Here is a 12,828-nt window from a genome sequence, read left to right on the forward strand (position 1 = left end):
TCTGGGCCCATAACCCTGTTGGTGTTTGCGGATGTTTGCGTGATCAGCGCAGCTTACACTTGAGATTGAGATGGTCAAGAAACTCCAGAGGCAAGAGATAGGTTAAGAGTCCTTTACTCGGACATTAAGACATGCACGCTTACAAAGCAGTTTCACTTTCTTCCTAGCAAGAAACCACTCGGTAACAGAACTCCACAGAAAGCTGCTTCTTCTCCTTGAGCAAAACCCCCACTGACATCAAACCCCCACAGAAGGCTGGCAAGGCTTCTCCAGCCTTTATCTCACTGGTTGCTTTGGTAGCAGCAGGTGTTGGCCTTGAGGCCGTGCCCAGCCTCTGCCAAGGCTCTCCAAGGACCTTCAAGAAACTTAACTCATGCTAATGCTCATCCTTGCTACAGGCTTTCAGGCTTGATGGAAAATAACCAGAGGTAGTATTGCCTATGGATCAACAGGAATGTGTACAGAAATGCATATGCTAGGGTAAAGTGTGCATAGAAATGCAGTTATTTGTGAAAACAACATACCAAATGCATTACATTGGGAAAAACTGGTTTTCAAAAATGTGTACAGTAGGCAAAATTGCAGACAAAAATGTGTGTATATGAGGAGAAATGCACACTACAATGCTGATGAATTTTCATGAGGACTTTAAAAAAGAAAATCCAGGAACTGATTTGGAAATATGGAGAACTGAACTTAAAACTGGAAAAATGTGAAACATGGAGAAAGCAAAATTGCCATAGTTGCCCACTTCCCATCTTTTCAAAAATACAATATCAAAAAGCTCAGTTGATTGGAAAACTAAGACTAAGGATTTTTCAGTGCCCCTAAGCAGGGAAATGTGCTTTTGAGCAACTCCTGCTTTCAATGGCTTGCATACTGTTTTTTACTCCATACTGTTCTATGACTCTCCATAATACCTCTCCTAGCGGCTGGTTGCAAAACAACAGAAACAGACATCAGTTAAGTCCTTTACACGAATGTGCTTTAACACATTAACTGTGCTCTTTACTCAGGTTCTACTAGAGAAATACTGCTTCACAGCTGATGAATCCAACCTGAGCGTACAGGACCTGAAAATTTGCTATCATCTATATACCTCAAGTTAAGAATTTGTCTGGCATACTTCAAAGCACAGATGGCATGTTCTGCTTGGATGTATCCCATTATCAGATCACAGGAGCACTGTTATCAGGGCTAGGTGGATAATTGAGCAGCTGGCAAGGGATGCATCAAGTTCAGAAAGAGAGCTTTTTCAACCATAGACTTTTGCCCATGCTGAAAACAAGTGCAAAGTGCCAAACATTAATTATGGTCTCTGGAAGAGATAGCCTAGATCAAGCCAATGAGGGCCAGCAAAATAGCTGTAGTTCAACCAAATGAAAATCCAAGAGACACACCCCTCTCAAAAGAAAAGAAAAGAAAAGAAAAAGGCTGGCTTATGAAAACTGTAAAATGAAAACTACAAACAGAACCTTGCAGTGCCACTAAGGAATTCAGCAAATTGTTGTGCCTTCATCTCATTTGAAAAGAGGGAAAGGGCAAATTTCAATAGAAGCTTTTATAGTTCCACTTAATTAAAACCTGACGGCTTTGCAAGACTGTCAGGAAGTAGAGTGTAACTGAACGCATATATTATCAGGATAAATATGCAGTGAGTGACAATGCATTCCAGCTAACAGGAAGTTCACCTAATGGATTTATTATTCATATGTATATGTGAGTGAGCCCAAGAAAACATTACATCAGCTGTGTAATGCCGTGGCATTATTTTTTCATTATTCCTTTGTGTTGTTCATTCCTCCTCCCCCACCCCCTTTCTCTTATCTAATATTAGAGCAAAGCACATGTTGCAGACAAAAGATTCCAGGTACAGTAATGGTCTAACAATGTGTTATATGTGTAAAAGTAAATCCTGCTAAGTTCAGTGGGGCTTATTCACAGGTAAGTAGGTATAGGATCACACACTAAATGGACCACCAAATGGAAGGTTATATTTTATTTGTAGATTGGGAAGGAAGAAAAATTCTAGAACTGTAGAAAATTCTTCAGTATTACATTTAGGAAATTGTCAAGTATTCAGATAAAACTGTGGAGAGAGAGAGAGAGAGAGAGAGAGAGAGAGAGAGTATAGTAGCTGTCATAGGGATGCGGGAGAAATTTGACTGAGTTCACATTTAAAGGTGAACTTGCCTAATTCACACTTTCTGAAACAACACTTCAACCAAAACACAGATGTCCTTCCCAATTCATACTTCTCCGAATTTTGCAGTGCAAACCTCCAACCACGCAATACTTATAAATGCATAGACTAGGGTAAAGTGTGGATACGAATCCATATATTAGTGAAAATAACAGAAAATGCATTATGTTAGGAAAAATTACCAACAAAAATGTGTTTTTTAGGAGACATTCACACTAAAATGCTGATGAATTTTCATGAGGAAATTGCTGCAGAAATGTGAAGAACTGAAGACAGGGAAAATGAGAAATTAAGAGAAGTGAAGCTGACAGATCCTTCCAACCATAACTGACCATAACTTATTTGACTACTCCTCTACAAAATGAAATATACAAAAGATGTTCATGGCCAAAGTGAGTCAATCTCTTTCTTATCAAAGGCCACTTTATTTTTCCAGTCATCTGGGGATCAAAACAATAGCAAACCTTGCACCATGACTAGGTAAATGTGAATCTGTCCATTTTGGTTTATCTCCATTTCTCATTTTTTACTCTTCAGTTCTCCACATTTCCACATCAGTTTGAGATTTTTTTTCTTTAAAAATTCTAATGAAAATTCATCAGCATTTTAGTGCAAATTTCTCCTAATACACACACTTTTATATACAATTTTGCCTAATAAACAAATTTTTGCAATCCAATTTTCACCAAAATGATGAAACTGAGTTTATCATACTTTGGACACATCATGAGAAGACATGATTCATTAGAAAAGATAATAATGCTGGGGAAAACAGAAGGGAGCAGAAAAAGAGGAAGGCCAAACAAGAGATGGATTGATTCCACAATCCTGAACTTACAAGATCTAAACAGGGTGGTTCATGACAGATGCTCTTGGAGGTCGCTGATTCATAGGGTTGCCATAAGTCGTAGTCGACTTGGAGGCACATAACAACAATGCATATTTGCATTCGACTTTTAATAAGACATACATTTTTATGCACACTTTATCCTAGTATATGCCTATTATTTGACTGGAGAAATGCATTGCAAAATTTGGAGAAGTACAAATTTCCAAGTATAGCTGTGTTTTGGTTCACATAAATTTTGGAAAGTGTGCATTTAAATGCAAACTGAATCAAATTTCTCTCCCATATCTAACCATGGCATATACACACTATGCCTGACACTCTTCAGATCAGTTTAGGCTCTCTGGGCAGCTCAACATTATAAAGAGATAATAAAACAGTACCAAAAAATGAAATAACAATGAACCACAAAGAACAGCAATAGACTAAAACCACAATCCTGGTATCACCAATAGTGATGTCGTGTGTGTGTGTGTGATTATTGATTACATTTATTAGGCACTTACTACATAAAATGTCTTAAAACAATTTACAATTGTAGGATTTTACATAGCCAGGTTTGGCCCAGCAGTGGAAAAGCCATGACCGGTGTCTCTCCTACTAGCTTTAACATGGGCCAGGGGCAGTTTACTTGTGGCTTTGGATTCACTGCTTCTCTAGGGAAGGGGGTTTGCAAGCAGAGAGCTACCACTGAAAAGGCCACCTTTTCCTGATCGCCACCTGTCTCGCCTCAGAGGCAGAGCCTGGAAGTAACTAGTTACAAGTAACGAATTACTTGTAATTCATTACTTTTTTGAGTAATGAGTGGGTAATCCCTTTACATTTTGATTGTAATAGAACTAGGAGTAATTTTACTACTTTCGTGGAGTAATTGTAACATTTCCAGAATTACTTTGGGGCATTACTTGGGGGTGGGAGCAGGGGAAGTCTTCTGCTCCTCTGATTTGCGGATGAAAATCATGGTCAAGAACATGGATAAAGGAGGAGAAGGAGGCAGCAGCGGAATGGAGAACTGTGGAGGTGAAAGATGACAATGTGTGTGTGTGTGTGTGTGTGTGTGTGTGTGTGTGTGAATACTGTGTTTGCACTTGGCACACAAAGTGGCCTCCACCCCCTCTCTGGCTACTGTGCTGCATTTGCAGTATTTTAACTTTTTTGCATCTCAGGGGAAAATGTTTGCTTGAGTGAGTGTCCCTGGCAGGGCAGGGTCCGGGAGGTGGTTAAGTGAGAGAGATTATGCTGGCTGGCTGAGTGGGGGGGGGTTGCACTTGGTTTGATGTGCAAAGATCTGAGTAGTGGGCTCAGCCTCCCTCTCCACCACCCTTACCAGTGGAGAGACCACCATTGCTATCTTATGAATAAAAATAATTATTCTACTACCTTTGTATGTGTTTGTTTATTTTTAATGTTGTTTTAGGTTACTTAGATGTGCAGCAGCCAAGGCCAGCACCTTGTAGGTGTTTTTTTAAGTAACAGAAATGTAATTGTAGTGATTACTTTGGAGGAAAAGTAAAGTAATCAGTTACTTTCAGAGCAATTGTAATTGTAACGGTAATTACTACTTTTTTGGGCCATGTAACTGTAACTGTAATTTATTACTTTTTAAAAGTAATCTTCCAAGCTCTGCTCAGAGGGTACCTACACAGGGGCCACAGAAGACAAATCTAATACTTAGTGTGAGGGTAGACAAGAATCCTTGAGATTCACAGTTCCCACAATGGGGATCTTAAGAATAAGATATAGTTTTCCTTCTCCTCCAAAGATTGAAACATGCGTGTTGCTGTGCACAGTTAATCCTCCAAGTTTTGATGGAGGGTGGTTGGGAAACAGGTAACTACTTTCAGAAGTTTCACCCCCTCAGCAGTACTGAGTCATGTTATAGTTAGAGCAGGGTTGCCAATCTTTTGGGGTAGATGGGCACATTTGCAAACTGGAGAGCCTATCATAGGCACCATACCCACACCCACACCCCACAACCTGTTGTATTGGCTACAGCAGAAGGCTTCTTTCGAGCCTGATTTCAGCATGGAAAGGCATAGAGGTGCCAGGGAAGACCTTTGCTGGCACATGTGTACCTATGGGTACCACATTGGCAGTCTCTGCTATAGCAGAATCCGCTGACAGGAGTCAAGAGGTCATGGGATTTTTTCCTCTTTCACATCAGACAAATCAATATGTGGATAGCTCTAAACCATTTGCACAAATCTTATCCAGCAAGCATATGATCACATCCACACCATACACATAAAGAACTTTCATACCACTTCCCCCAAAGAATGGCTTCCCCCAGAGAATCCTGAGAACTGTAGTCTGTTAGGGGGGCTGAGAGTTGTTAGGAGACCCCTTCACAGAGCTACAGTTCCCAGAGTTCTTTGGGAGAATCAATGACTGTTAAAGTGGTATAAGAGTGTTTTAAATGTATAGTGTGGATGTGACTTATGTGATAGTAAAAAGTGAGGTTGTAGGACAGTAAAACCCATTGTTTTTAATAAGGCTATTGTCTCATTAGATTTGATGAAAGGATTCTGGGTAAAAAATGGCTAAGCGTTTGCTTGCAAGAGAAAAAGCTGAACCCTGCTAAAGTGCTGCTTCCATGCTTAAAAGAAGAAGTGAGAAAGGAACAGGAACCTATAACATACTAGACAGCTGCCAACATCCTGGTATGGCGAGTGGAAAACCATGGGTGAAAGCTACCTGTACATATATACAGCCATAATGATTAGATGGAGATGAGTAAACCAGTTAGGACCTAAGGACACAGAAGTAGGATCACACACTGACCACAAGAACTGGGAAGTAAGATCACTCCTGAACATGAGTAACAACCAACACAAGAACTGGGAACTGCTGTCATAGGTGATACCTGAATTTGTATAATCAATATGATAGCTAGAAGTTTACTTCATTGCTGATGCTCCAAATGCAAAGGCAGTTGGAAAGGATTTTTAATTAGGTACAAGGAAAAGGATTGGGGTCTTCTCTTTGGAATCTCAGAGGTCCCACCTCCAGGGGTGTAAAATGTCTTCACATGAGGTTCCATCATTTTAACACACTGTGAGTTGTGAGTAGGCACGTGTTACCAAATTCTTCCAAACTACACAGGGAATGGATTGGACTGTGAAAGACCAACCCAAATTGTGTTTGCATTTTGACAAATTTGTAGGGCAGTACAATATCTGAGAGAGGAGGTCAGGTCTCCGGCTCCCCTGGTGCATTCACCACAGCTGCCCAATTTCCCCACTTTTTAGTTTCATAGAAATATCTGTCGGCTATACGTACATTCTTAAACCGCAAGGGTTTTTGTTTTGCCTATTAGTGAATATTGATCTAGTGCTGTTAGCATTTAAGCCTTCTAATTTTGTATTAGGAACTATTCTTTATTATAATAAACTATTTAATCTATTTCTTGTGTCCAATGGTTCATTTCAACTGGCTAGCCCACCCTCATGAACCCAGACTGTGATAACTAAAGGACTATTTGCAGTCAGATTTTATAATTATAAGGTACACCTTCAGAGAAATTAGACCTAAAAATAATTCCTTCAAGGTGTGGGGGAGAAATCCCTTGAATTCTCTCCCACTTGCATCAAAGCCTGGAAGCTGCTTGTGGAGAGGAAGAGATGCATGTTTTGGTTAACCTGTTCCATTGACACTCTAGCAAAGGAGGGATGAACATGGGGAAACCATTGACTCCTATAAGGCTAGATGTCAGGGGCTGGAGGACATCACAACCTGAAAGGTTTTCTCCTATCACCCCGTGGCTATTCTACCAAGCTCTTCAAGAATTCCTTATTTAGCAAGATAGAATCCAGAGGAGACCCTCCTGACTGGTACGAGGTGGGAACAGCAGGCACATTAAGAGTGTGAAAGATTTACCCTTCAGTGCTCGAGGCCATTTCCTCTCCTGCTAAGCTAGATGGGAAGGGGGAGTCTGCCCATTTTAGTGCAGCTGACAGAGAATGACAGGGTTAAATGTTTGACTTGCACATGTTCTTGGCACTCAACACTTTGCAGAAGCCTAGAGGCATTTTTGCTTGTTTTTGAATGTCTATACGCCAGGCTGCCAGAAATGCTCCCATTGATGAAAAAAAATGTCATTTTTTCCTTGGATTACAGAACCACAGGGTGCTCTTTTAGAGAGAGAGAAAATATAGCATTGAAATCTCAATTTTTGAGTCAAATGTCAAAACTGATGAATATTCGGATCATTCCTGAATTATTCAATGCTAGGATTATCTCAATTTACTGGCAGTATCAAACTTTTGTACTAGTATTATTTCAAATATGTATAGCTGGAGCTTTGATACAATAATAACAATAAGTCTTTTATATATTATGTTCTCTCAGTGCAGCTAAATTCTATGCTGTAGCATGTAAAATCTGTCAAGAATTAATTTTAGCCATCCTATAACTTTCCTTTTGGAGTTTGTGATTTTAACAACATTTCTGTAATATTTCCACAAATACCTATATCTTATTTTATTTTATGATATGCTGTCTTATCCTATTTTATTCCATTTTATGCATTTATACAATACTTTTTATGCTGGTTTTTGAATGCTTCCTATGCTAGTCATTGACTGTAATAAAGAAATACTGATTATATTATGGGTTGTATCCAATGTGAATCCTTTTCAAAGGAGACCCACTGAAATTAATGAACCTAAATTAGTCATGTCTATTAATTTTAATGGGCCTACTCTGAGTAGCACTAGCATTGGATACAACCCTATGAAACAACCCAAAATTATATGCTGCACAATTATATATGAGATGTTGCAGCAATTTTGGTGTTATATTTAAAAAAAAACTATGAAAGCAAAACCAATCATATAACAGGTTGTACATAATCTTTGTTTCCAACCCTTCAAAATCCTCTCTCCCAACTTTTACACGGTTGAATTCCAGTGTTGAGGACTAGAAAGCTGTTTTTGGTTAAAACATAAAGTTTTGATTTTCAAAACTCATAAAAAGAGTTGCACAGTATATATAAACAATGCATTGCCTTTTTCTGACCTACTATGATGGTCACAACCTCTTTTGCAAGATATACCATATAACTTTTAGTTAATTTGTTATAGTATATATTGGGGATGGGAAAGCCTGTGGTCCTCCAGATATTGCTAGACTCCAACTCCCATCAGCCTCAGACAGCATGGCCAATCATCAAGGATGATGGGAGTTGAAATCCAACAACATCTGGAGGGCCACAGTTTCCTCATCCCTGGTATATATACTAACATTATCCAAGCTTGTTGGCTTTGAAGGTAATTACTGGCAAAAGATTTCTAATCGAAGCCTAGCAGGTATGCAGGTTCTACAGGAATATGAGAAGGTCTGTAGGGGAAAAAGAAATAATGACATGATAGAAATGGAGGGATAGTATGACTACAACCTATAGAAAGTACAGGATTAACAGTGAACCTTGACTGTCAGATCAATGCATTCACTTTGGTAAAATCACATTCTGGAAGAACTCCAGCAATTGTCAGTTTAACAAGAAAAAAGAAGCCTAATAGAGACTAATTACTAGCCTGTTATGCTTTAAATGTCTGTAATCAAGAACCTACTTAATCAGATGCATGAAGTGGCTTGAAGAAGTGGTACACCCAGGTATGATCAGAAACCAGGCTGGGCCAATGTATTCAGTGAGGCATTTTATGAGGGTGGAGCAAAAACACCCCAGAAGGGTGGTTTGTTCTTTGAGGGAAGAAAATGAAAATCTTTTTGCAGCCTTACATTTTAAATACAAAGTGATGAGGGTTTCTTTCTTAGAAGAAGAAAAAAAGCCTTGCTTCAAGTGGTGGCTCAACCACCCAAGCAAAAGCTTGGCCCCATTCAACACCAGGAATTCATCCCCCATGGAAATGACAACCCTTAAGGACCATCTGAGCCTTATATCCCATCCTGACCTCTGATCATCCAGGGGACCAGTGTTAGCTGGGCCCCATGTTTTAGAAGGCTGACTAACTTCAGCTAGAAATCAGACTTTTAGTGTTACTCATTCCATGCTGGGAAGATTCAGCTTGCAACCTCATTACTAATTTTCAGACATATTCTGAAGACTTTGTTGTTGTTGACAGGCAGTGTCAACAACAGATGAGCCAGTCCTTTTTATGATCATGTTGTATTGTACCACCCTGATATTTTAATATGAGGGGTGGGCTATAAATATGTGTATAAATAAATAGGGCCTATGTTATGGCATAGAAAGTCACAAAATGTTCCTTTTCCAAGGGATGAATGGCCTAGGGTTGCCAGGTCAGAAGCATCCCAAAACCTGAGATTTTAGGGGCGGGCCTGAGTGATGTCATTAAGCATGATACATTAAGCATCAATCACAGTTGCTTGGAGTGTACAATAAAAAAAAATCTGACTGGAAATTAAGCTAGACATCTTAGCTAAAAGATGGAGCCTGGGTAGGGAACATTTAATCTAGCCTACTTGCTTTCGGCAAGAAGGATTTAAGTGCCTTCAGGCCAGGCCAGCAACCAGAAGGCCACTGTAGGAAGAAAGGAGCCTAGTGGTGTGGAGATGTTATATGGGAGCATTCGGGAGTAAAGATGGATGCCCCTGAAGGCTGCAATTCTAAACACATGTACTAAGGGACTAAGCCCCCATAGAACTCAACAGGACTTACTTCTGAGTAGATATAGTTTGGATTGTGCTGTTGGTAAAGCTTGACTAGGGATCCTCTGCAAAGACATCCATATCCAAGCAGGGCTGGCAACCCCCTGCCTGGAATGCCCTGCCCTTATCTTTTAATGTGGCTGCTCCAAAATTCTTTACAGATTTGACCTTTCACTTCAGAAAGAGGTCTGAGAAATGAGTAAAATTCTCTACCCTTTCTGTCTGCATAGATGCCCTCATCCTTCCCCTGCGTCCAGCAGAAGCTCTAGGCCAGGTGGGACGCAGTGGCATCTCATAGGGGACACCCTCCTCTTTCCTGGGGTATATGATTTGTGCTGCCCCAGAGCAGATTTCAGGGTGGGTACCCCCAGTTACTTATTTTTTTCTATGTGTTTTTGTCCATTTTGATTTTGCATTGATGCACCCGTGTGTGCCTGGTGCCCAGCAGAAGCTCTGGGCCGGATGGGATGCAGTGGCATCTCATAGAGGACACCCTCCCCTTTCCTCGGGTATATGATTTGTCCTGACCCAGAGCAGATTTTGGGATGGGCACCCCCAGTTACTTATTTTTTCCGGTATGTTTTGGTCTGCTTTGATTTTGCATTGATACACCCGTGCGTGCCTGGTGCCCAGGAGAAGCTCTGGGCCAGGCGGGATGCAGTGGTATGTCATAGAGGGACCCTCCCCTTTCCTGGGTTATATGATTTGTCCTGGCCCAGAGCAGACTTTGGGGTGGGAACCCCCAGTTACTTATTTTTTTCTACGTGTTTTTGTCCATTTTGATTTTACATAGATGCCTTCCTCCATGCCCTGCGCCCAGCAGAAGCTCTCGGTGAAGCAGGACACAGTGGCATCTCGTAGAGGACACCCTCCCCTTTCTTGGGGTATATGATTTGTCCTGTCCCAGAGCAGAGTTTGGGGTGGGCACCCCCAGTTACTTATTTTTTATGATTTTATGACATCATTATGTATTTATGATATCAGAAGTCTAATGATTTTGATTGCATAAATGTATTGTTATTCTTGATGGGGAGAGTCCCCCAATCACAGTGATATATCATACAGGGTACTCCAACATATATTTTGGGGTTCAGAGACATGTTAAGTTTGATTTGAAGTTGCTGTAGTTGTCAACTCTTCTTTTTTAGTGTTTTGAACTTTCAAGCAAATAAGGAACTGGGAACTAGGAACCAACTTCAGCGTCGTATCAGTTAAATAGATTGAACAGTCATGGGCGTACAAGTTGAGAGGGGAATTCCATTGTGCAAGCAAAAATACTGTGCTGATGAAACAAGTTAGTTGGATACTGGCCATAATTAATAAATACATACATATGGATTCAGGTTATTTAGTCTCAGTCCTCTTGTACTCTGTAAAGCACCATGCACAGTGATGGTGCTAATTAACAACAACAGTTAGTTTGGAAGATGTAGATAACAAGAATGCAAAACAAACATCTTTCCACATACATCTGCCAAAATTCTCTCTCTTTTATATACACCATACAGCTAGGGAGCGTTGGTCTGGTGGTGATCTGGCTGGGGCCACTGTTTGGCTATGCTGTTCCCCAGGTCCTGCCCAGTGAGCCAACCGGCACAAATAGATAAATAAATAAAACCATATTTAAAGCAGGGGAACCTGCCCTTCTTTGCATCTGGTCACCCCACACTAGACTGAACGTCTGTTGGAACAACAAACTATGAGCAGCAAATCATCACTGGTACACTAAATGTACATACAGTATGCTACTACAGTGCTAGTTGGAATATATTGGTTATTTAAATTTGATGAAGCACAGTCAATGTTGCAAATTCTTACTTAAATTCTATTTCAGTTTGGAGGCTTTGGGATTTGTTTGTTTTTTGTAAAAAACAAAGTAGGGCAGTTTTCAATTCAGAATTAAAGAAATCTAAGAGTTTGATGGAGAACGGTAAGTGACTGTCAGCCACATATGGAGAACTATGCCTGCAACACTCTGAATTGTTGTTGTTATGTGCCTTCAAGTCAATTACGACTTATGGCAACCCTATGAATCAGTGACCTCCAATAGCATTGGTCACGAACCACACCATTCAGATCTTGTAAGTTCAGGTCTGTGGCTTCCTTTATAGAATCAATCCATCTCTTTTTCCTCTTTTTCTACTCCCTTCTGTTTTTCCCAGCATTATTGTCTTTTCTAGTGAATCATGTCTTCTCATTATGTGTCCAAAGTATGATAACCTCAGTTTCATCATTTTAGCTTCTAGTGATAGTTCTGGTTTAATTTATTCTAACACCCAATTATTTGTCTTTTAGAGGTCCATGGTATGCACAAAGCTCTTCTCCAACACCACATTTCAAACGAGTTGATTTTTCTCTAATCCGCTTTTTTCACTGTCCAACTTCCACATCCATACATAGAAATTGGGAATACCATGGTTTGAATGATCCTGACTTTTATGTTCAGTGATACATCTTTGCATTTGAGAACCTTTCTAGTTCTCTCATAGCTGCCCTCCACAGTCCTAGACTTCTTCTGATTTCTTCACTATTGTCTCCATTTTGGTTAAGGACTGTGCCAAGATATTGATAATCCTTGACAAGTTCAATGTCCTCATTGTCAACTTTAAAGTTACATAAATCTTCTGTTGTCATTACTTTAGTCTTCTTGACATTCAGCTGTAGTCCTGCTTTTGTGCTTTCCTCTTTAACTTTTATCAGCATTTGTTTCAAATCATTACTGGTTTCTGCTAGTAGTATGGTATTGTCTGTATATCTTGAAATATTGATATTTCTCCCTCCAATTTTCACACCTCCTTCATCTTGGTCCAATTCCACTTTCCGTATGATATGTTCTGCATATAGATTAAATAAATAGGGTGATAAAATACACCCCTGTCTCACACCCTTTCTAATGGGGAACCAATCGGTTTCTCCATATTCTGCCCTTACACTAGCCTCTTGTCCAGAGTATAGGTTGTACATCAGGACAATCAGATGCTGTGGCACCCACATTTCTTTTAAAGAATTCCATCATTTTTCATGATCTACACAGTCAAAGGCTTTGCTGTAATCTATAAAGCACAGGGTGATTTTCTTCTGAAATTCCTTGGTCCGTTCCATTATCCAACGTATGTTTGAGATATGATCTCTGGTGCCTCTTCCCTTT

This window comes from Rhineura floridana, chromosome 2 (genome assembly GCF_030035675.1).
Source record: "Rhineura floridana isolate rRhiFlo1 chromosome 2, rRhiFlo1.hap2, whole genome shotgun sequence".
Taxonomy (NCBI): domain Eukaryota; kingdom Metazoa; phylum Chordata; class Lepidosauria; order Squamata; family Rhineuridae; genus Rhineura; species Rhineura floridana.